This window comes from Aphelocoma coerulescens, chromosome 5, assembly GCF_041296385.1.
Source record: "Aphelocoma coerulescens isolate FSJ_1873_10779 chromosome 5, UR_Acoe_1.0, whole genome shotgun sequence".
NCBI lineage: Eukaryota > Metazoa > Chordata > Aves > Passeriformes > Corvidae > Aphelocoma > Aphelocoma coerulescens.
Window position 1 is genome coordinate 3,137,015 of NC_091019.1, and position 25,368 is coordinate 3,162,382.

Here is a 25,368-nt window from a genome sequence, read left to right on the forward strand (position 1 = left end):
ATCCCCAGGGCCAAAAGGCACAGCTCCCTCCCACGTGCTGAGCTCGCTCCTCTCCAAAACAGAGTGGGACTGACCAGGCTGGCTCCAAAAAAAAGGAGTGGGAGTGACCAGACTCGCTGTCAGAAATGGAGCCTTTAAATTCCTATATTTGGATTCTAAATACCTCTGATTTGGGTTTTGGTAGCACCATTGCACTTCACCAGCTCATCACTGCCATTTCAGACTCACAGTGCACGAGTGCTTTTGTTTAATTAAACTTTGCTGACAAAATATCAGCGGTGACAACATGTGAGAATTGTAATGAGGACGCAGTTGGAACTACACTTCTGGGACTAACATCCTTTCAATTACAAACAGGGGATGTTTGCTCTGTCTGAGTAAATTTTGAAAGTGAACCTCAGAAAACCAGTTAGTTAAACTCTGAAGCTGTGAAACCAGCAGCTTCAAATTTAGAGTTCAATCACCAGAGAGTAACAGAGAATATATTCATTAGTCCTTAATCAGATTATCAAGATATTCCTCCTTTAATTTCTATTATTGCTTCAATATAAATATTTCAAATCATCCAACCATTGCACTATAATGAATTTTACCTGGGGATGTGAGAAGAGACTGTGCATCTTGAGTAGTTTGAATTCTGCAGTTGATACTTGCACATTGCTGTGTCTGGTAGAGGGGTCTGTTCCTGGGTCATTTCTCATAGCTGGTGGTCACTGAGGGGCTGTAGCAGCTGGAAAGAAGCCCAGCTGGAGTACTGACAGAAAAATGTAGGGGAGGAAAAGGAAGGAAGAGGGCAGATGTTAAAGAAAAGGAGAAGTAGAGATGGAGAGAAATGACCAAGAGTTAGTAATAACCAGGGAGAGAGTGTTTGCAGTGGGAAAGGCAACAAGTGTTAGAAAAAGTCCTTAGAATGCCACTTATTTAATCCTAGTGAAAACTGATGTCTCAGTTTCCCAACTGTGTAGCAAATATAAAATGCTTTCCCAAATTTAGCTTTACTCCCAATACACCCTTTGGCTTCCTGCATTTCTGATTGGACTGGTGCTCTGTTTCTTCATTAAGCTGTAAAAGTCACAGTTAGTCAATTTTGCCCCTGAAAATCTATGATGTTGACTTAGGTGTAAAGGATTCTCCCCTTCTTGAGGAGCATTTAAATGTCTTGTCTCGGAATTTTTTAGTAAGAAAGCTGGACCTAAGTCTTGGTAGCTTGAGGTGTCACTGATGGTGTGTTTATACACCAGCTCCAACTGAATTTTTTAACCAAAATCTTCAATTAAGCAAGGCATGCAATGAAAGAATTTGAAATAAGACTTTTCTGGGTACATGGAGAAGCTTTAGTAATGAGAAAAGCCTGTGCACAGATCCCACGAAACCAATATTAAATGAGGGCTGGTAGCAGAAACTGTGATGTGCAGTGGCCTGGTAGTGAATTATGTTGATGTTCCTCATATATTTTGAAAGCAGCTTTTCCAGGGAAGGAAAGTGATGTGAATAGAGTGTGTCACTGAGAACCATGCTGAGTTTTGGTTAAGTCACATTTTGATCAAAATTGATGTGTATCAACACTTTCCCATCTCCCTGCTATTTTCAGATGTTTTACTGTCACACAGGGAGATGTTTTTCAGTTGATCAAAACCCAGTGTACTGAGTTCCTCCACCACAGAACATTCCCACCTGAGTCTTTCCCACTGCCACGCTGCAGATGGGGAAGAATGGGACACCTGCTCCTACTGGTCACCTCCTCTCCAGAGAGGGACTTTCAAAAGATCTGATCTGATCAAAAAGGAAGTGTAATAAAACCTGTGCCACTTGCCAGCCTCTGGATTACTCCCAGGGCATGTCCTTACAGCTTAGGTATTTCCAGAGAGAGTAAATTTTAACCAGGCAGGTAAGTGGCCTGGCCTGTGGAAATCTTCCAGTAGGTCCTTCAGAGGAACTGCTTTCCTCTAGGATGCCCCTCAGAGCATGGCATTGCTGGAGCAAGCTCAGCAGTTTGGCCCCTTAATTTAGCCTGGCATGTGTTCGTGTCTGTGGCCATTGCTTCTGACAGCAGATTTGGAAGCCCAATCTGAATGATTCTGGCTGTACAAAAACATCCTGACTTCTGAGATGATCTCCATCCAAGTAGACAACATTCTCCTAGGACCTGACTGGGTGTAGTACATTGCTATTTGTTTTGGTTCTGTGCATTACTGTAATGATGCTGCCATCAGTGTGGTGGAGTGGACAATTTCTGTCTTCTCCAGGAAATACTGGGATATGGTTTTCTGAAGCTTCTTACAGCCTGAAAAACTTAAGCCAGATGATACCCATTCCTACTGCTGCTGCTCACCTACCCTTGTTACCCTCTTCAGGTTAGACCTGGCAGAGATGAAAAGTTTCAAGTGGAATGGCAATGCTTTTTGGTAGACAGGCTTGTCTGCCTCTCTGCTGCAGGTTATAAGGATGTAATTCCTATTGGGACAAGCAGGATGTGCCAGCTGTGGGTTCCTGAGGGAAGAAATGGAACTGTTCCACTTGCCATCATCATATCTCTGAAATGGGCCTGAAAGCTGCTTGGGAAGACACCACTTCACAGAAATGTAATGCTTTTCCTGCCTTTTGCTTCCAGCTCTGTTCCATCTCCTTGGATCCATTCTCTCACTGTTGGAAGGCACCATCCCACCAGGACAGAGGAGCAGGCTCGTGCTCGTGGGTGCCTTTGGAACCGCTCCGCTTGTGGACACAAGGTGAGGTCACAGGGGGGCACAGAGGCTCCTCATGGGGAAGAAGCCATCTCAGGGTCAGCACTGCATATTGCTCCTGGCCTTTCACCCCACAGGAGCTGTCTCACACCTGTGGATGCTGGTTTTTCCCTGTTTTCTGCAAAACTGAGCTGAGCTCACCATTTTTCATGGTGTTAGGGAAGGCAAATATGCACCACTTCGCCATCAGGGTCACGTTTACCTGGTAGTAAGGATCACCCTAAATGAATATTTGAAAATGTTATCATGGAGCAGCTTAACTTTTGGCAAACTTTGCTTTTCTCCTCTGGCCTTTGCACTTGTACAGTCAGGTCTGAAAATTGTGTCACTGTGAATGCTGCTTCCCCTGTCAGTCAAGGAAACTGAATGTTCAGGATAAAGCCAAGTGAAATTCTTACACTTCAAAATCTAGGGAAAACACTTGAGGAATGAAAGTGTTTGTTTTCCCTACTTGGAGGTCCTCAGCTGGTGTCAGCAGCTCTGCTGAAGTTGGTTATTTATGCCAATATTCAGACTTCAAAACTGCAAGTGTTAATGCAGAGAGCAGCCCTTAAATGCCGCATGGAAGAAAATATGTCAAGGTCCCCGAAAGATTCAAACCAAAAAAAAAGTAGTCCAAGGTAGTATTTTGCTTTTTTATTCTCCTTTTTTCTGTTCCCTCCCTATGATATCCCAATTACACTGTATTCCCCGTTTTTCTCCTGAGGAGAGTGATATTTCCCACACAGCTGTGTGATGTCAGTGCAGTGCCTGATACCCCATGGAGCTGGGTCATGGGGCTCTGTTTCTTTGTTTTCCAGGGGATGATGTTTTTAATCCAAAGTGTGTGTATGCCACACTGTTGGTGACTGGTGGCTTTTGCACTTCCCCTTCTATAGAGGACGTGATCTTCATTTTTAATGAGTTCCCGAAATAAACACCTTCTTCTGTCTCAAAGCAGAAAAGAGAAAAAGGAGCCTTTTCAAAGTTCAGCTGAAAACTTGAACATCTCCTTGAAATGTTCTCTCCTGTGGTAACCCACCTGTTTGATATGGCTCTCTCTTTTGTCAACAAAGCTGGGCTAAAACTTTGAGGATTACTCTGTAACTTTCCTCCCATGAGACTTCAGATTGACAAAGAAGGTATAAAACTTCATGAAACTAAACTCATCAAACTATTTATTGCTTCCCTTTTTTTTTTTGCAAAGCTCCCTTACTTGCCAAACCAGATGGGACAAAAATACAGTGCAAATTATGCTGAATGCAGCAGCTTGGCTCTCACTAATACCCTTTTAGGAGAAAATACATACTGAATTTTTTGGTACAGTTTGCTCATGCTTATGTCTTTTATTCAGAGTGGCAGAATATTGTGTAGTACAAAATGACATGTGCAGTAGTATATTCATTTAACTGCTATTTGTTGGTATATTAAAAGTCTATCATTTTTAACCTAAACTGAAAAGAATATCCTGCTGAGATCTTCAGATATCAACATTCCCTTCCTGGTCATCTGGAAGTGTGAAATAGTCCTGTGAAGTGTAATCTAAATAAAAACTTTTCATAATTTATGCTCCATATCAGTGTAATCATTAACCCAAGCCTTGCTCCACAATGTTGTTGCAATTTCTGTTTTCATTTGTTTTCTTCTTAGCCCTCTCAGCATTTGGCTGCAGCTGAATTGTTTATGAAATTGCTGTTTAGTGGTTCAGCTTGTCTCCAGTCTGCCAGCTTCTGCTTTGAAAATTACTTAGTCTCTTTTTAAGATTAAAAACCTGCTTGAACTACATGGTAGTTTTAGCTTTTCAGTTTGAAATTCGGGGGTTTTTTTTATTTTTTTGTAAACAGTTTATTCTATTGTACTCTCTCATTAAGTAACTATAAATGATAAATTTTATTATGGAAAAAAAAATATATATATTTAAGTTAGGCTTTAGTTTGTCTTACCCACAGGACTGACATGCAATTTATCCCAAGTAAAAAAACCCGAACCCACTTTAAGTGGTCTTTATAAAGCAGTTTATAAAGTGCAGTCAATATGAATGAAAATTGGTCTGATTTTATTTTTTAAAGTCTATACTGGATGAGTATCTGATGCTTAAGGAAGGACTTTCCCAACAGGGCAAATATGCTGCAATATCATGGAGGTGGTGGATTAAGTTGGGAACCATTGTTCATTGAGCTCTGCACCATGAGAGCTGAAAGCTGGAATTTGTAGCTGGAATGTGGGTTTAAGGTTTGGTTTAGAATGGATAAAGTACATTTTTGCACAGTGGACGATGTTGTACTGTGTGGGCTTTGCAGAATGTGACTACAAAGACAAAGCTTTGGATAAGGGTAAGAATCTTCTTGGAGCAGATTTCCACTGCTGCTGTCTGAGCAGGACCAGGGTAAGCTCAGACCTCTGCACCTGGGAGCTGCTGAACTGAGGAGTGTGCCCACCTCAGCCTTGCTGTTCTCTGCTCGGTGTGGAAAGGAAACCTCAGCAAAGCTGGCAACAAAGCACTGCCAGCACAAGGGCTGTTGGAAGGCTCTTAGGAATTGTGCTTTATTTGGGAGAAAGAGAAATTGATTTTTATTTTTTGTATTTTCTCTCCATGAAATGATGTCTCGATAGACGCCAGGTTTTCAGAGCTTCTAGGAAGTCCAAAAATAAACCTCAGTGCATTGTGGGGAAACTTGGCAAGCTCTTAATAGAAAATATTACATCTCAGGTGGGACTTCCTCTGATAAGGTTGTGTTCTAATCTGTTCACAACATTGTTTGCAAATTGAACGATGGATAATGAGCATGAATAACCAATTTGCTAATTGTGCTGCTAATAGGTTATTAACAGCTGATCCTGTTTGCACTAAGTGATGATACTTGTTTCAGGTTGCTTCCTATTGTGTTTAGCAGTATCAGTGAGGCACACGAGATGCCCGTGTGATTTGTCCTCTGAAGGATCTCCCAGTTTGTCTGGGGTTGGTAATGCCATCACGTTCATGATGCCAATAGGAAAATTATAAAGATAGGGCTGGTTGGAGCTGAGGTGCTGTGGAGATGCAGCCACTCACACCACGCTGCTGTCCAGGCAGGAAAAGAAAAGGGCCAGGCCTGAGTTTCACATATTTATAGCATGATTTAATATATTTGACTTTGGTTTTTATTTCTTTCCCGACATCCCAGTTATTCTTGTGAATGCAGCATGGAAAACTGACATTTGCACAACACTGTCTTTCTGGATTGGGAATAATTAGCTCCATTTCCAATGCTGTGTGTTTGGAATTGGTTTTGCCCATGTCACTTCATGTTAATCAACCTCCTATTCAAAATGCCTTTTCCTTGCCCAGTCATCTCTTTCCTGCTGCTGCCTGTGACCAGCTTCTCTCCTCCCTTCAGCTTTCTCCCAAACCTTGTCAAAAGTTAAGCTGGAAACACTTGGAGAGTGACCTAAGTTTTGCTATTTGCTGCAGCTCCACAGACAACCCCTGGTTCCTTCCCTGTAGGAAAGGGGACCCAGAGCTGTTCTTTGGAGGAAGAGCACTCGTGGGAATCCCCTGGGATAGCTCAGGATGGTTGGGCTGCTCAGATCTTACTCTGGATTATTGCCAATAGTGGCTTTTGCAACTGTTCTGTGCTCCCTGCTGTTCTTTCTTTCTTTCACATAACCAGGAAAGCATTCTCTGTCACCCAGAGATTAAAGAATTGCTTAATGGAAGCCTTATACATCTTCCAGCAAATGAGTGTCTTTGTATTTCCCACACACAAATGTGCTCTTTGAAGTTCCAGGGACTTTCTCTCTCTTTTATTTTTTTTCTGTGGTGCACCTTAGAATTGTGTCTCAGGTCAGGGTGACATGGTGCACATTAGTTTTGCTTTGTTCCTCACAGTCACACACCTCGTCTTTTCAGGGCGAGGAAAGGAAGGGCTGTTTCTCTCTGAGGTTGCATTTGAATAAAAATACTCTGTTTCTCAAGGTAGTGATCACTCAGAGGCTGCAGCTACCCTTTGTATATTGAATATTTGAGTTCACTTGCCAGGCTGCATGGCCATATACTGCTTAGGGGCATATTAACATACATTTTTGCAGCATGGAAGGTCAGTTCTGCACACAGCAATCTCCATGTTTGTAGAGCTGCTCTAATGATCTTTAATAGTCGAGTGTCTTTTTATAGGTGTGTATGACTTCTTCAATACCTTACTTTTGGGGCATTAATTTTCTTAGTATTATATTATTTCACAGTTTTTATGGGGTTAAGCAAACAACTCTGTGGATAACAAAGCTAAGTCACTAGGGCAAGACTGACTAACCTGTACCAGAGAAGGGAACAAACTGAGTAGAAGAAACACATGACAAAAGACAGAGTGGCCCATATTTGAAAGTGAGAGAAAAATCTATGTGCTTTCTTTAATTGTACTTTGTGTACTCTAGGCAGTGCCAGCTTTGTACAAATGGAAGACCTTAAATTGCATTGATCAAATGAGAAGGGAAGCAGTGCTAAATAAATCCCCTGTGGAAAGAATAGGTGGTGCTCTGTGCAGTAGATACTCATTGGAAAATCCAAACAAATAAATTGATGTCTGGCATAACTCTGCTGCAATATGTTATGTGAGCAAGGAATTTATATCTGTGGCTCAGATGCTCTGCTGATATCAGTAAATGAAATCTCACTCTGTGGTGATTCAGAGAAGGGACAGCGTTTTTCCCTTCTCCCCAGACCTTAAATTCAGCACTTTGGTTCAGCACCCAGAGCCAGTTCAACAAAGAGCCCCAGTGCAGAGCGAAGGCCGGGCAGGGCTGGCACACCAGTGCCAAGCTCATCTCGCAGCACCGGCGGTGTCCCAGCAGCGCAGGTGACACTCCCGGGGGAGGGTGTGCTCAGCCAGGGGCAGCGTGCGGGACACAGCCGTGCCTCACGGCGGCTCCACCGGAGACAGCTGGGCTCAAGTGTCCTTTACGTGAAATGTCAGGAGCTGAGCTGCCTTCTTGGGGGTTTCTTTTCCAGCTGTAATTCTCCTGTAATGAGCATTTCAGCAAAGGTAAATAAGTAGTGCATAGTTTGCTTGATTGGCATGGGTTTTATTGGTCCAGCTTGAGCTCTCCCTTGAGATTTGGGTACATCTGTCAGTTTTATTCTCTTTTCTCCCATCCCTTTACCAGGGATGCATTTGCCTGGGAGCAGTGGCTTCCCTGGGGATGCTGGGTTGTTAAGGAGACTCAAAATTTGTACCTGGTTGTTTTGAACCAAGATTGTTATCTTAATGCATTGCTTGCACGTGGCTGTCCAAAATGCACAAACGCTTATTAATTTCTAAGTTGTGAAAGCTTCTATGTTCTTCCATTTGTTGTGCTTCCAGCTTCCTTGAATCTTGGTTGTTGCTATCTGTGCTCCTGAGGGAAAGAACAGAACCCTATCTCATCTAGGATTGGGTTAGGAGTCCATGTCCCAGGTCCTTTTGATCTGGGAGAAGCTGAACAATCTGTATTTTGACAAGCAACCTACAATTTTTAAGTTGTGTGTGCTTTTCCCTTTGTGTTACTCGTTTTGCTTATCATTTTCTCCATGGAAAGCCTGTGTGCCATCACCTTAATTAGGCCTGATGATTTTCTTGAGATCACACAGCTGCAGCTCCTAACCTTTGTGGCTTGTTATGTGCGTGGTGTTCTCCTTGCTAGACCTTCACCAAATTTTAGATTAGCAGAGATGTTTTCTTTATTATTGAGGTGACTGTCATAGTTTTAGTAAGAATGGTTCAATCTTCCAGGAGAGACTGATACACTTATTTGAAAAATATTTGAAATATTGCACTTTAAAGTGCAATATATTGCACTTTACCTTGCATTTCTCTTTCACTTAAATACTGCTAGTGGTATAAACCCTTTTTTAACCCAATGTCCCCAAATACTAATAATCCTGTCTGCTTTCACCAACCTGAATGGGCTGCCAAGGAACTGAACAGGATGGGGTTGGGTTGACCTGTGTGTTCACTCCAGTGGAGTTGCAGGCAAGACGTGGCAGCTGAATAATTCATTTGTGAGCAGGTCACCAGGGCTGTCCTTGCACAGGTCAGTCACGATGCTGGACTCTCTCCCCCTTTCATTACTTCATCTTTCATCTCTCTCCACTTAGCATAGCTCAGCCAGCAAAGTTAATAGATTCCCATCTCTCACTAAAATTCCTGTCTTGAAGGGGATGATAAAGAAGCAGAGGCTGCAGCTGCCCTCAGTGATTTGTGATTTATAACTGAGGGGAGAGATCTCCCTCCTGTTGTCACAACAATGACAAGTGTTGCCACAACGCAGCAGTGATTGTTTAGATGGGACATGTAAATAAAACAGAGCCATCTGGACTGCTAAAAACACAGCAAACACAGGATTCTGCTACTGGGAGTGGATTCAGGCTGTTTCTCCCTTTTAGGTAATTGGAATCTGTGGATTTCATTCACTTCTTGGAAGTATTTTTTTCTTTTGGTTAACAGCTGGTAACATTTACATCCCTTGGAAAGTGCTGAAGTCTAAAAAACTACCAGCCTGCCTTTTTTGGGTACATACAGTCAACAGGTTTTCCTTTGAGCTAAGGCTCAACATCCCGTTTCAGGATAGGTAGGAAATGGGTACAAGTTTTCCTGTGAATCTGAGTTTCAAAGTTCTCCACCTTCTCATAGAACAAGAGACCAGAAAATGTTCAGTGCAAAAATTAGGATTGAATTCATTGAGTTGGACAGAGCTGAGGAGTTACATGAAAAATTACATCCAAGGCGAGCACCTGCAGGCTCCTTGGAGAGCTTTTATTATTTAGCAGTTATCAGGGATTTTTGCAGTATTTGGGAAATGAAATAATTATGAGCCATGAATTGAGGGCACATTTTTCTTTCATCACTGATTGCTGATAATTTGCAGTAGTCCTTACTACTTTAAATATATTGCCATTTTATGTTTCGATAAGCATAGGAAGGAGGGATTTTTCATTCCATAGCTGAATATTTTTTTAACCTACTATGATCAGGCAGCCAAAATGCAAGATCTGATGTTAGACCTACCTGGAATTATATTATTAGTTATATGTTGTGTCTTTAAGCGCCTTCAAAGAGGCAATGTGGGGGACTGTGGAGATTCTCTGTCTTTAATGTATATAAAATTAGCAGTGCATATTTATATTGTTGGGATTTGGACTGGAATTACATTCTGGGATTTAGTTTTTTGCTGCTAGCGTGAACTTGCTGCCATAAGCAGTGAATAATCTGAAGGCACAAAGCATCTGGCGTTTCTGAAGATCATTCTTTGCTACCACACAATATACAAGCATTTAGGTCATTATGTTTAGGCTGCTGAGGAAAAAAAGATGAGAGTAGTGGAGCATAGCAAAAACACCAAGAGAGACACAAATATGTGAGTTCATTCCAGCAAGTGTTTGAGCAGCTGTAGACTTCATATTTAGTTCTGGAAAGGTCCGTGTGGAATTCTATTCGGAATTTTAAATATGTGGCCAAATATGGTGTCTCCTGATGAATAAAATAACTATTTTTCCACTTCCTTGAACAGTTTTCCTGTTTCTGTTTGCATTTCCACCTTGTGACCAGTCTTTGTTTGCTCTGGCTTTACATAATGGCAGGATTAGCTGATGGTAGCCTCCCAAAATCTCAGGTAGCTCTTCCCTTGCTATGCTAATTTTTCAGCTCATTGCCTTGTTCTTTGCTGAGCTGGAATCAAATCAGGTTTGGTTATTACAGCTCTCCCAGGCAGGATTTGTGCTGGAGACACAAGACTTGGTCTAGTGCTTCCCTCAGTATTTGAGCTCTCAATTTAACTTGGGGGAAAGGGCAGAATTCAGTGTGTGTGTGTGTGTGTGTTTGGGGTCTATTAGTGCTAAAGACATCTGGGAGTCTCTGAGAATTGCTAAGCTAATGGACAGCCTGCAGCCTGACAGTGCAAAGTGCCTTCAGCTCCCTATAAATTACATGAGTTTTCTGTTAGAGCAGCAGTCAGGACTTCCATGCAGCATAACTGGCCTGGCTTTAGCAGGTTTTTAGCTAAAATGGGTCATGTGAAGGGCTCTGTAGTCAAATGAGCTCTGCTGGTATTCATGTTCTGCAGACATCAAGTATAAATTACCTTTGATTTCAGAGGCTGCTAGGAAAAATATGAGCCAATGTGCTACTAAGAGGGTCTTCAAAGTGGATGGCATTTTTGTGTACCTGACAACAGAGAAAACAGGATGCTCTGATAGTGTTTGTGTTCGGAAAGGTTAGGGTTAAATGAATGAAATGTGCCATTTGAAGTTGTGTTAATTTAGGCGTGCTCATCCTGTCGCTGAATGCTCCCAAGAGCTTCATTTTTGAGTGTTTCAGTGCATCCCTTTTCTGTGCCATCGTCATAAATTAGCAGGGATGGATGTTTCTCTGTGGCTGTGCAGGCATCTGTGCTGATAAGCTGGCTGGTCAGCTGGGAGCCAGCTCAGAAACAGAAAGTGGGAATTCTCTGGCATTGGAAGAGAATTAAGAAGTTAGGCAGAAATATCCACTTGAGATTGCTGATAGGTGATTTTTCTTTGATGATGATTTTTCTTGGCTTGTTTGTGTGAGTCAGAATAAATGCATGATGTAGTTGAATTTATTTTTGGTTAGTAACTTTTACTTTCCTAGGTGTGCACCTGGGCCTAGAGAAACACCCCGAAACAGGGCTACCTTCCTGCACGGGAAATTCCTTAAACTGTGAAAAAAGGAATGGGAAAATCTTGGCATTTTCATTCCGCTTGCTAAAATTCATCCAATTCTTGGAACGTTTTGTCATTTTGCCAGATCTGGGGGAAGGTCTGCCCTGTGTCAGATCTTTTGGGAATGTTCCCTCTGCACCACAGTGGTACAGCACGGGCTTTCCTCCAGCAGTGGCAGCGGCTGGGCTTGGGAGGCAGCGTCCCGGCTGATTCGCCAGGGGGAAGAGAGCAGGGACAAGGAGCTGAGGAGGGAGGCGTATAAATACTGCACGGCTGCAGCTCTGCTGCTCCCTGACCCAAGTTACCACTGCTACAGTGCACTCTGCAAAAATGCCACATCCCTTCACTGCTCAGCACTGAACCGCGTGGAAATCACCAACTGCACTTTTTTGGGTTGGCTTGGAGTTACCCTGGCTTTTTATACATTGATTTGATCAGGAAAATGGCTTGTGGGACTGTGCTGTCAGCCTTTCCTCCCTTCCTTATCCATCTCCTTCCACTTTCCAGTGGCTCTGGAATTTACTACTGAACTTCAGCCAAAATTTTTAAAGGATCGGAAATCCCTGAAGGTGTTATGTTCCTACAAACATGTTAGAAATGAGTGGTTAGGTGTAGGAGAGAACCCCACTGGAGCTCCCATGGAGGGAAAAGCACGTTGCCTTTCGTGGTTGGTGTTTTTCCTGAGGGATGAGCCTGTGCACGGGCCCTGCTCTCTTGCCCAGCCACGCATGGAAGCGATGTCTGGAAGGGAAACCTCCTGCAGTAGGAAGTGCTGGGGATGTGCAGTGACTGAGGATTTCACAGCACAGAGATTTATTTAGGGATGCATCGGAGGCTCTGAGACAAAGAGGAGCTTCTGCTCAGCTGATCCTTTGCTTGATGAGAGGGAAATGATGATCTGGGAGGGGACTTGGTTTTTGTCTGCCAGTAGGTGTTAAGAGAATCCTTTTGCAGAAACAGAGAGGGCAGTTGCTCACTCTTCCAGTGGCAGTGTCTTTCTCCACTGTGTAACATACCCAGTCTCATTAAGAAGCCAGGATTGGCATAATTTATTTTTTCCTATGAATTTGCAGTATGTAAATACTCTCATTTAAAGAGCTTTTCCCAGCTCTTGGCAAGACATGGGTTTACAAGTTGATTTGCTTATCCTTAGGGTTAGCTCTGGACAGCACAGTGAAAAACAAGTCAACATCCAAAATGCAAAGTGGAATCATGCAGCTGGGTAATTTTTTGTAAATAGAAGAGTTTGGCCTCCACACAGAATAAACAGCTGGCATTTCCCTCTCTTCCACAATCAAGTGCAAAGATTCCCTGCAAGGAATTTATTTGTGTAGGGTATTTAGTAGCTGAATGCTTAACATTTATGTTCCCTCCATTATTTTTGTTGTTTACCAACAATGTCCAAAATATTTGCCCAAGGTGCAAACTGTTGCTGTGGCCTTACCTTTATTCAGTCTTAGCAATATCTGTCCCAAATTGACCAAGCTGTAAATCTTTCCTAAATGTAGCAAAGCCTGGTCTTGGAATATGTTGAGCTGATGTGTCAGCATTTGAGAGCAAATTTGGAAAGTTTTATCTCTGATATATCCACTCCCAGGTTATTCTTCCTCTCTCTGGAAACTGAAAGCTGGTGTGTGTAAGAGAGTTCAAAAGTAGAAGCAGTTTAACCCATCTCAGAGATTAAGAAACCTGTTAGGTCAGTTTATTTTGCTTTACTTTCAATCTGCTGACTTCTTTTCTTGCACAGATTCTGGTTTTTGCCTTGTGAGAAACAGCTGTTGAATTTTTTACTTACCTTTCCTGCAGTCCCAGTGATCATGGAGATCACATTTTTATCTCCCACCCTAAAAATGCCAAACCTACCAGGTTTAATCTCAAATGCAGCTGGCACTGGTACAAAATACAGTAGTTCAGTGTGGGAAATGTCCTTCAATAGTTCTTTTGTTGCTGCTGAAGGAGCAGAATCACACAGGTGCTGGAGACAAATTTGCAAGTATTTTCTTCCTACTCTGAACATTTTGGATAGGAACGTTTATTTTTAGTGAAGTATGTTGAAGTCTATCTTTAAAATAAAGAATGGGCTTAAATGCACGGAAAGTATAATAATCCAGCAGTATTTTCTGATGGAGAACCATACAGCAGAGTACAACAAGAAGAAGAGTTTGTCAAACTTGCTGTTGCAATGGAAATACCTGGATTTTCCCTTCCATTTATGTCTGCATAAAGAGGAAAATACAGAACAGGAAAGAATTTTGTTCAGCATGAGCTTCTAGCCATCAAAGAAGGCAATGAGTCTCAAATCCAGTCATGCACGCTTGGGAGCACAGCTGGGTATGGATGCCTGGATCCGTGCTATGCCCAGAGATGGACTGTGGTGCTCAGCACGTTTGCTGGTTTGGGGAATCCCTCTGGGGGCCTGCAGACAGCAGACCCTAATTTCAGGCTCAGCTGGACTTGTGGGGAGCAAAACCAAGCATCTTGCTGCTCATACTTGGGCTGTTCAGCAGATGCACATTCCTGGGATGCTCAGAGCTTTGGCAAGACTTAAATCAAGGAGATGTTTGTGGGAAACAGCAGAGCAACACCTTTCACCTTCTGTCAGATCTGGCCTGACATGATGTCTTTCTTGATAACCAGAAGAGCCTATTTTTGTCTCAGTACTGACTTCATGCTGCCAGAAGCACTCTGGAGCGAGGGAGGCCATGGCAGGCTCTGCCCTTGCAAATATGTGCATAATATTTAGGTTACAGTATGAGGAATACTCTGGAATCCAATTTGCAACGTAGTAAACTTCCTCTCTCCTTCTCCTAGCAAAATCTCCTTTGTGGGAAAAAAAAAAATCTTGAGTGTTTCTGCTTTATAGAATTTAAATAGGCTGGGCATTGGGTCACTTAATTTCTTTCTTCCTCTCTAAATCTTCACATCTTTCTGTGTTTCTTTCAGGAATCTGAGATGAAAGAGAACTAGATTCTGATGATCATCTTGACATTGTTACTGTCACCTGTGTTGACAGGTAAGTGTGCCAAGCTGGTTTCAGAGAGAAAATGTTTAAATTATTTGTGTCAGGTGGGCAAACCTACAGTTACAGCCCAGGACCTCAACGCTGGGTCGTGCTGGATTCTGCAAGGTGAGTGTTTCAACAATCAGATGGTCAAAAATGCTTCAAAAATCTGCTTGATCTCCAGCAAGAAAAATGTTCCTCCTTCTGCTTTATGGTGTTGGGTGGGTTACAAAAATGATGTCCGAGCAGAGGAATTTGCAGCTGAACTGCAGCCTGGAGTGAAGGTGGCTGGAAGCTCTTGTTGACTTTTATCATCCTCCTCCTCCTCCCCAAAGTAGCTGAAATATGAACTAGCAGGTAGACTGAAGTTATCATACTTCTTGTGTTAGATGTGACAACCCCCCTGTTTTTATCTAGGAGCAATTTATTAATGAGGTCCCTGCAAATTTGCAGCTGATGTTAGAACTGGATGAAGAATTTCTTGGCTTTTGTACTGTCACACAGTTAGGTGAGAACTGAGTGTCTCGAGCTTCTTGTGATACAGCACAATCATACTTATTTTATCTCTTTTACCTCACCTAAATGCTGCATTTTCAGTGTTTCCTGTTAATAAAGACTTCTAGTCTCTACATTTCTTACAAATGTCTTTATCTTTGCTTTTCTCTGATTGTTTCAAAACACAGTTCAAAAAGTTTTGGCAGCACCCTGGAGATGACTTAGAACTTCTTATGCAAAACGATTTCTTGAAGTAAGGTTTTTTTCTTGGCTTCCAGTTCAATCATTACAAAATAATTAAATTAAATTGAAACATGAAACTCAGAAATCAGAAAACTAGAACAAAAAGGACACTGGTTGAAAATTAGGTTTCCTTTGGTAAAGCCTGATGCTTCTGTATGATCTGAAAACTAAAAACCTCATTTTCTCTGTGATAAGAGGAACTGAAGGTGCCTTTTCTTGCACTGGCTGCTGCAAGTGCCTGTGTGAATGTGCATTTATGAACACAGGCCAAGGATTAGATAGTGAACCCTAGCAGTGCCTCTGGATGAGCACTGGAATGACAGTGAAAATACAAAAATTATGTAAAATGCGTAAGATGGACTGCTGTAAAGTGTGTGGTGACATGAAGCAGTATAATTTGGAGCAGTAGTCTGTAAAAATGGAAAAAGGAGAAAGAGATGTAAAAAATGTGTGTGCCTCAAAGCTCAGTCCAACAAATTTCTATCTTATCAGGGCATTTAATAATTGACTCTTTGCCTCTGTGGTAGGGCCACTATCAAAGATAAACACACCAATCTGAAGAGAGAGGTGCAGAAACAGGTGTGCAAATTCGGGTTTTAAGTGTTGTGTTTGACAATGTGTTGAGTTGATGGGAATAACTTTGTTCTATTGGCTGAAAGGTTTAAGTTTGCAGAGACACCTTCCACTATCCCAGGGTGGTCCGAGCCCTGTCCAACCTGGCCTGGAACACTTCCAGGGATCCAGGGTCAGCCACAGCTTCTCTGGGCACCCTGTGCCAGGGCCTCAGCACCTCCTGAGTAAAGAATTTCTTCTTGATCTAAATCTCTCCTCTTTCAGTTTAAAGCCGTTCCCCCTCGTCCTGTCACTAGCTGCCTGTGGAAAAAGCCACTCTCCTTATATATAAAAATATAAGCCCCCTTTAAGAAGCATGTAAGAAAATTCAGCTGATACGCAGAAATGGTCACTCTCCATGTGTGACTGAAAAACCAAGGGGAGAAGAGAAGTTTGGGTTCATTAAGAACTGCAGAAAACTTTTGAGGTGAGGCAGCTAATGATGGCAAGTGTGAAAAAAACCCCAAAACCAACTGTGAGGGAGACTAAATAAAAGGTGTGGGAGAACATTAAGTAGACATCAAGCCTAACAGCAAATCTCTTTTTAGAAAGTATTTCTAGTTCTATGTTAATGCTGAAAAGGGCTTTTCTCATGCCAGCTCTGCCTCCTTCATTCCTGCAAACACCAAAGCAGAGAGAGGGTTTTGTAAATCTCATTGATGGGTATGTCCTGAATGATTTGGTTCATATGATGGGCTTAATTATTGCCTTTCCTGCTCAGCTGCATTACAGGGAAAGCAGAGCTGCCTGGATGCTGTTCCTCCCCTCTGACGAGGTGCAGGCACAGGTAGCTCTGGCAGCATCAGCAGCAGCGTCGGGAAATGAGCTTTGCATCACAATTGTTCACAGCAGCAATGCACCTGGAGGCACTGGAGCAGCAACAGGAGGGGTGCCTCTTACAGGGTCACCCCAGCCCCCAGTTTTATAGAAACCCAGGAGTCCTTCCAGGCACAGTGTTCCGGGATCACTGCTTGTCATTCCTAGGAAATCACGGTCACACCTGGGTGTCCTTTGCAAAGGTTCTGTCAAATCCTGTACCGGCAGCTGCTCTGTTGGAACATTTAATAAGATCTTTTCCTGAATACTTTCTCTGTGGCACAAACTGATAGTAGTATGCCTGGAGTGCAAGTGATGCTGGTTTTCTTATTAGGATTATTTTCTATCCTGATTCAATCAAGATATATGTATTTTTAAGTGCTTTTATATTCAGTTTGCATATCTTGATTAGACTGTGATAACTTCCATGGCTGGAATCTCCAAAGTGTGCTGTCAAGAAATTATAAATGGTAATGAATTCACTTAATCAGGACTTCCAGGAGTACAATCAACATGAAATCCAGTCAATTAGAAATAAATCTGTTTAAAGTATTTCTGGTTCTCCAACAGCCTCATTTGAGGCCTTATATTACCTGGGACTGAGTTAGAGACCTATGCAGACAGGTAGAAAATACACTTTGTAAGGAAATCACTGTAAGGGGTATAAATGAATCCAGAAATTCTGGTGATGCTGAGGTTTGGCTTAATCTCCCTTATAAAAGTCACCAGATGGAGAAAAGGTATGGTACCAGCTGTAGCTTGGCAGTCTGCAGACCACATCTCACACGTTGTGTCCAGTTTTGGACCTATCACAGTACAGGAAAGATATGGACAAACTGGAGCGGGTTTTGTGGAGGGCCACCAAGAAAAAGGGGACTGGAGTACTTGTGATGCTGCAAGGAGGGGGTGAGGTAAGCCTGGAAAAGAGCTGGCTTCATGGAGATTTTCCAGGCAGGCCTGGATAAAAGCATGGGAAACCCAAGCAGATCTCGTGCAGATTGCTGGACCTGCTCTGAGCGAGAGGTTGAAATAAAGGCTGCTGGAGCCCATTGGTACCCAAATGACTTGGTGATTCTCTAAGGCACAGCAAAGATTCCAGGTCACTGTGTTCAGGGAGGCTGATTTTATCTCAATTCTGCATTGAGAGAGGGATACTTCAGAAAAACAGCCTTGTTGGTATCCTAAACTGTCTCTAAATCAAAAATATGGTGAGCAGATAACCCAGGGTGATTTAGCATGCTATTTATTTTTACTATTAAATTCCAAACTAAACCTGGCATTTAAATAGCAAAAGCTGGAAGAATTTATGAATCTGTATTTTCACACAACAACATTCTTTCTATTTTTTGTTTCCCTTCTTTTTCCTAATGGTCACAAAGATGGATCTCATTCCATTTTCTTCTTGCCTAAGAAGTGAAATTTTATTTCTCGAGCTGTTTACTGAAGGTAATAATTAAACCTTGGTACTCAGTGAGGAAACTGGCTCTTTTAATCAGTTTAATTGGGTTGATTGCCTAATTTTTGGTTGGCTATAATTTGATAAAAATGAGTTTCTTATCTGTGTGATGAATTCAATCAAAGATCTCAGAGGTCAAGAAAATAATGTATTTCTCATTTATTCTGCAGAGTTACTGTGCTGCCTGGGTCAGTTTGGCAGATCACTTAACCTTTTTAAGCCTGCAGGTATTTTATCCAGTCTGCCATCACCATCCTTCACCTAAAAAACCCTAAAGAATGTCCTTGGTTGTGCCATGAGCACAGGTCGGAGTATAAATTAAAGCCCAAGATATGCTTACCTTGGGTTGGAAAATAGCTGGGGAAGATGCAGGTAAGGGAAGTTTTCCTGCAGTTCAGAGAAGCCTGGAGACCATCTGTCTGTGGGAAGCAGGAATATTTGCTGCAGTCAGACCCAGATGGGCAGAGGGATGGTGAGGACAAGGCACGTGGCTGTGCTTGCCCTGGAGTTTGCCTAAACCAAGGGCTGCTCACCTGCCCCGCTTCTCCTCCAGCCTTTCTGGGCCACCGTTTGTTTGTTGCTTCCCCCCGGACTAAGGAAAGAAATGGAGCTGGTGGGAAGGCTAGGGAAGATCTCCCCCTGCGGGGGGACTTTGGCAGGGGACTGGCCCAGAGCTGCAGACCTGGAGAGTCTGAGCTGTGTGCCCACAGATCCCACCTGAAGACACCTGCAGGTGTCCTCTGCAAACCTCAAGGGGTATTTCCTGCTGAGTTGCAATAGAAATGAATTCGTTGAAACTAAACAAGAAAATAAACTCCAGCCTACACAAGGAGAAAGGGTAATTGATTTGATTTGTTCTGCCAGCTCTCAACCAAAGATAACTCATCATTTTATTAGAAACTTTATTAGAGCATCTACTTGAAGCTTTGTTGTTTTTTTTTAACTGGCATGTTATTCCATTGATTAAACTGAAGCAAACAATGAGACTATTTCTGTCAACACAGCAAAGAAAGTGACGTAGTAGCCCCCACCAGGATCACATCTGAGGAAAATTCAGGTTAAACTTCATAGCAAACTCTAAATGCTAACCTGTGTGTAAGGAGGAGAGGGAATCTGCTTTATCTACTCTCAGGGCTTGCTCTAATCTACATAACAAGACACCAGCAGTGCTTCTCTGTTAACATTTAATCTGTTTGTATTTGAATTATCAGAAAAAAATGTTTTATGGGTAAAGAGGATAGAGGTTGATAAGCATCAGATGCAAATTAACAAGCAACAAAGCTGCTTTGTCCATCAGGGACATGAAACTGAGGTAAATATGTTTAACAAGCTTTGATTTTTTTCAGACTCCTGTTGTAAATCTTTTTAAATTCTCTTATGTCCTTCTCCCTCCAACATATCATAATCTTTTTGATATTTACGTAGCTAAGTGCAAGTAGAGGCTGGAAGCAGAAAGGCTGGAAGGTAAAATGGCTTGCCCTACCTGCTTCTGTTTGGTAAGAAAATTTGGTGGCACCCCAAAATGGCAATTTTATCCATCTTTTTAGAAACAGACAGTGGCTATCAAAAATTGAAATGGTGTAACTGCAATATTACTTCAAGAACATGTCATAACTACTCACATTGTAGCATTCTTGGTTTGGATAGCTGAAGGGAAGTTTTTTCTTTCAGTCAGTGCATCTGCAGCATATTTAGTCATAGAAAACTTCCAGGGTGTGGCACCCACAGCTGCTCTGGGCAACCAGTGCCTTACCACCTTCATAGTAAAGAATTTTTTCATAATATTTTGTATAAAAGCTGTCATGTTATGAAGAAATGTCTTTCTGGATCCAGAACTGGATTAAACTGGGTAAACCTGTCAATGTTTCATGTTGGCTTTTCATACCATGGCTGTTGTTTTGCTCATGAATACAATATTGAGTCTGAGAAGACACATCTCAGATTTGGGGTGCGAGTCAACTTGGGTATCTGGGACAATGTGCTTGGTGCATTTCTTAAAAAGTTGTGTTGTTTTCCACCCTATTTGAATTAGTTATTTAGCTGCTGCTTATTTAGCTTTTTGTTTATCATCTGTTTAAAGTGGTTCAGAATTCTGGATCAATACATCCTAAACAGATGGATTTTCAAACTGAATGTTGTTTTTACAACTAAGTGCATGCAGTTCCTGTAAGGATCTTATTTAATACATCAAAGTGCTTATTATTTTACCATGAGTAAGCTATAGTTTCCATTGCAAGGAGTATGTAAAGAATACCTTAGGAGTACTGCTGTCTATCTGTTGGAAAGCAGAAGTTCTAATAAATGTGAAAACTAGAGGCCATGCTAAAAGCAACTGTAGAAATGAACAGAGCCTGGGAGGTACCTCTGTGGGGCTCACAGGGCTGGACGTAATTCCTTGTCTGGAAGAAGGACCTTTAAATAAAGGTCAGCCAGAATTGCACTGGAAACCTTGCAGGGGCTTAAAGGAAGCCACTTAAGAACTTATATTGCCACTGGGAGTTGGCCTTTACTGTAAACTTCCCTGTGCTGGTTAACATTTATAAATACTTGCTATGTTTCCCCTATTAATATGTTTGAATAATTTCTTTTTAAACGTTTTTAACCATTCTAACCAATTTTACTGCTGCACCCTGTGCTGAATCTTTACACCTTGTTTCTTCTTCCTGCCAGCAGGTTCTGTTTTCTCATGTTGAAATCTCACTTCAAATGTTTTTCACATTGAAATTCTACTTCAGACATTCAAAAGCTTTTTCTACATCTGCTTCTCTGCCTGTCTTCCAGCCTTCCTCATTCGGCACAATAAGTTGCTTGTCTCCTGTGTTCTTTGTACCTATCCTTCCCCAAAATGTCTCTTTACATCTGCCTGGCTGAACTTCAGCCTTTCCATGGAGATACCATGACCAGCTGAATAGTTTACAGGGTAAATAAATGCTAAGTAGAAGAGACAGAGAACAAAGGAGAAATTTAGCATCCAAAGCTGCTTGGTAACAAAAGAAACTTAAAAAACTACCCTGTGTTTGCAGAAATTTGCTTGTGTTGATTTTGTGTGTGTGCAGCAGTGATAAGGGTGAAGTACCTATGTTCAAAAATACTAAAATAAAAAAAATTACCTTCCTACAAACCCACTTAAATCATATGATCTTGGCATTTAAGAGTCTAAATACCAAAAGTTAATGGGGTTTAGCCTCTGCTTGGCAAGTCTGTGCAAATATACATGAACAAGAGAACTCAGAAATAAATGGCAGGTTCAACAATTTCTTCACACAATTTTCTTCCTTTTTCCTTATGAAAAAAGGTGGGGTGAAGCCTCCCTCTTGAGCCCTTTTGCAAAACAATTTGACACCTGTGTGATTACCCCACAAAGAAAACAAGGACTGCATAAATCTGCTCTTTAACAGGGCGGTAAAAACAATCTCCTGGTGGTGCTGGTGAGAACAAATGGAAATGATCATTGACTTTGAATATTGATCTCCAATCAATAATTCAGTTTGGAAGCAAGAGGTGCCACACTGAGAAATAAGAGCTTCAGAGAAAAGTACAGGAGGAATTCTTGCTTGTCATTCTCATACTGCAGTACTTGTGTCAGCACTCATCTGCTAAAATATTTATCTGTGTGTTTCAGTTATTTAACAGAAAGATCAAAAATACATCACCAGAAAGTGAATTTAAGTGAGGGGCTGCTGAATGGGGAATAAAGCTGTAATCAGGGGGGTTGTTTTTCCTGTCTGGTGGAGCTGGGAGAACATGGGGAGCTCCAAGTGCCTCGTCTCCCCTGAGGTTTTGCTGTGGATTGTTTAGCACTCCTTGTGCATGTTCTGGCTTTCTTCTTGAAGATATTTTCTTTTAGGTTTTGCATTTGCCCGGCTGAGTTTTGTGTCTGTGGGTTTCATCCCTGCCCTGGCTGGAGTTGTGGAATTTGGGTGCCGATAACATTTCCATGGGGGTCAATCAGATGGCCCTGTTTATGGAGATTTCTTTCCTGTCACTCAGGCAGTGGTGTCTCAGATCCACTTTGTGCTGGCAAACAGTAATGCTGCCTTTGGATGAAGTGGTTCTGCCCTTTTCAAGCCCTGGCAGTTCACTTCTGGCCTTCTGCCATCTTTCTCCTGCTGCTTCTGCAAACATTTGCATAGTGATCCAGTTCAGAGACATGATGGATGTTGAAACTAACCTCCCAAACAAAAAAAAGCTGGAGTTTGACCTGGATCAGTGCTTTGTTCTGCTTCACTGTTCGTGTTAAAGCAGTCTGGGGGCAAGAGTGGAGTGCTCCGGGGGAGAGGGAGGGTGGGCTTGCTTTCTGAGAGGCAATGCTGGTTATTCGCAGCTTTAAAGTTGGAGTGCAGAGGGAGCTTGAACCCATCAAATTGTAAATTGCCCTCTGGAGTTAGTCTTCAATTCAAATTTTCCTCTGCACGACCTTTTCTTCCCAACTGTGGGGAGGTGTGAAATGCATGGCATGCTGGGACTGAACCCCCCACCTTCAGCTCTGTCTGAAGAGCACTTTTGTTTTAATAGTAGTATAATTAGAAAAGAAAATGCTTGATCTTCTCCAGCATTTTAACTCAGTAACTCGTCAAGCTGGTTCTTGAGCTGATATGTATAATCCCGAATAAAGCCACGGAATCCACGTGTTGGGAGCTCTGGCAGGTTTTACACAGAAATCCCTTTCCTGAATAGTTTTCCTTCAGAGTTAATTACTAAATACCTCTTTCTAGCAGTGACTGTTCCTCTCCCAGCAAACTTTTCTCACAGTCTGGTTCATGGCATTACTCAGCCCGTGACAATGCCCACTCTGTATCCCAGATATTCCCACAGGTAGATTTTTAACTGGCCTGGCAACAGCAGTCTGGAGGGCTTCTCCCTGCAGGCAACAGGGCTGCTATTGTGCAAATGAGTGTTTATATAAAAACAGATTGTTCTTATCTTGACTAGGAGCCAGTGACCCCCCAAATTCGAAACCTTGCTCTGAGACCTGGCCTTGGTGGCCTCGGACAAGGCATTTGGTGCTTGTGCCTCAGCTGTGTTTTAGGGACAAACAAGACCAGAAGGGTTTGGTACTTTGCAGGGTCAACAAAAATCACGCAGAGCCATAATTAAGCTGAAGATTTTTAAAACATGATTTTTATAGTGGGTTTATCTGATAACACATGTATGTTCAATGAAGATCCCCTGTCCAGTGTGTGTCCCTATTGGTGATATTTTAAACCCTTTCACATCAAGTTTATAATATCTAAGATACAAATACATGTAAACATATGTATTTAATAAATTCATTTTGTATAATGTTTAACAGCCTTAAAGCTCAAAAAAAAATGGATTAATCTGTTTCTGCTCTTGTTTTTTTCCCCTGCTGTGTCTGTTTGCACTCACTGGAGCACCCCTTTCACTCTGAGAGTGAGCTCTGGGAGTTGAATTTTCTCCCTTTTGATAATCTGTGTATTGTTTAATTCCAGCCTTTTCCAATGTTCTTCTAGTATTTTTTTTATTATTTTTTAGAGAAAAAGGCTGTTTGATGGTCATGGTTTGGACTGTTTCGCTCTCCTTAATGGTGCGGTGGCAGCAAATGGCAGAATGAGAAATTCCAGCAGATTTTGTGAAAGCTGCAGGCTGGACAGAGAGAAAACAAATCTAAAAATAGCATCTGTAAAGGCAAGGCAGCAGCCTGAGCTCAGCTTCTTTCATGTGGCCTGTTGGTCTGAGAAACATCACCTGGCAATAGCCCCAGAGGCTGGGCACACATCCCGCTGCTCCCGCCGAGATAAAGGGCAAGGTGCTGGGGGAGAAGTCTTATAATAAGGGGAGCATGCAGCCATCCTTCCACTCTCTCATCTTCCTCTCATCAAGGCTTTTTTGTGGCCTTCCTGTGTCAAAAGGAGCGTTTAACCAGCTGCAGCTCACTCTTGCTTTGCTTAGGGGATGTGCTTGGGCCAGGGCAGGGCAGTGCCTGGAGCTGGGACACACTCAGTGTCCAGCAGTTGAGAAATGTGGACAGAGGACACGAGGTGGAGCAAACCCTGTTGGGGTGACACTTTTCATTGTGTGTTTATTGCTAAGATGATTTGACATCTGTTTTTATTCATTTACAGAGAATCTTGTCAGCACCCAGCACTTCTCTACACCAAAAGCAGCCACAAACAAGACACAATCAATTTAACTGTAGGAATCCTATGGTCTGTTGTTTTTTTTTGTTTGTTTTTGTTTTTTTTTTTTAAGAAAAGGAAAAAAGGCATCCCAGACAACCATGTCAGATAAACCTACTCTATATTTCAGCTGTATTGAACCAAAGAATTTCCAGCTAGGAATTAGGAACCTGGTGTGCAATATCTTCATGGGTTATACAAGTATTAATTAGTAAGCCAGGCAACCTGCCTTATGTTCTTGAAGTAATAGGTTTGGTTGTGGAAAAATCTTTGAAATATCCCTGGGACAAAAGTGAAACAGTTCCTAAAAGATAACACCTTCCCTGTGAGAGTGGTGATAGCCAGTGTCTCTGGTTAACAGATGGAGGGATGTTCCATCTCCACACAACTTGAGCCAAACAAATTGCCCGTTTCTCCAGTATTAGCATAGTCCTGTTTAAAAAATGGTGTTTAAATGATCTGCTTCTCCCCTGTGCTGCTGGGGCCCATATCCTGTTCTTCTTGCCACCGTGGATACAGACTTTCATTATCCTTTCCATGCTTACTTGTGCATTATTTTATTTTAATATGTATTGCAGAAGATTAGCTGCCTTGTGCTTTGTTGATGAGTCTCCAAGGAGTTCTTTGTCCCACTATTTATTAAACTTAAAGGCTTGATTCCTGGGAGCTGGTTCTTCAGCTAGAGATTTCCGTTTCTTATTCTAGAATGAAATATTCCTGGGTAGTTTTAGCATGAAAATCTGCTTGCCAAAACCTGGTGAAATTTCTTCCTCCTAACTCAACTCTTGATTTGGCTGCTGTAGAACTGCAGTTTACTGCTCTCTGTTGAATCCACTGCCCTGGAATGTGTTGCACTCTCAGATGGCTTTAGGGTCAGACAAACCATGTGATGGTGTTTATGTCTTTCTGCTCACTCTCACTGGCCTGTACCTCTTATGCCCTTAAATTCTGTGTGTTGCCCTGCTGTATTTTGAGTTCCCGTGTTTTAGCAGTGGCACATAAATAGAGAAGCCATAGAAATGTTTATGCTTTTTATTGACGTAAGGTGCTTTGGAGAGCAGCATTAATCTACAGTTCAGTGAAGCAGCAAAAAAATGAAATACTCCCTGCAGAGTTTTCCTTTGTAAATACAGCCTTGCATCAAGCTGCTGTGAACTGGCTTGCTTTCAGATTTCTGAATGCACTGGTTT

General features: G+C 42.1%; 1 protein-coding gene across 1 annotated transcript in view; it reads left to right on the top strand.

Moving 5' to 3' along the window:
* The first annotated feature begins 2,643 nt into the window (after positions 1-2,643).
* Positions 2,644-25,368, top strand: part of SHANK2 (SH3 and multiple ankyrin repeat domains 2) — a 266,104-nt gene continuing 243,379 nt past the window's right edge. The window contains exons 1-2 of the mRNA XM_069016388.1: positions 2,644-2,729; positions 14,359-14,428. The gene's annotated coding sequence lies outside the window, so the exon portion shown is untranslated. The remainder of the gene's footprint in view (positions 2,730-14,358; positions 14,429-25,368) is intronic.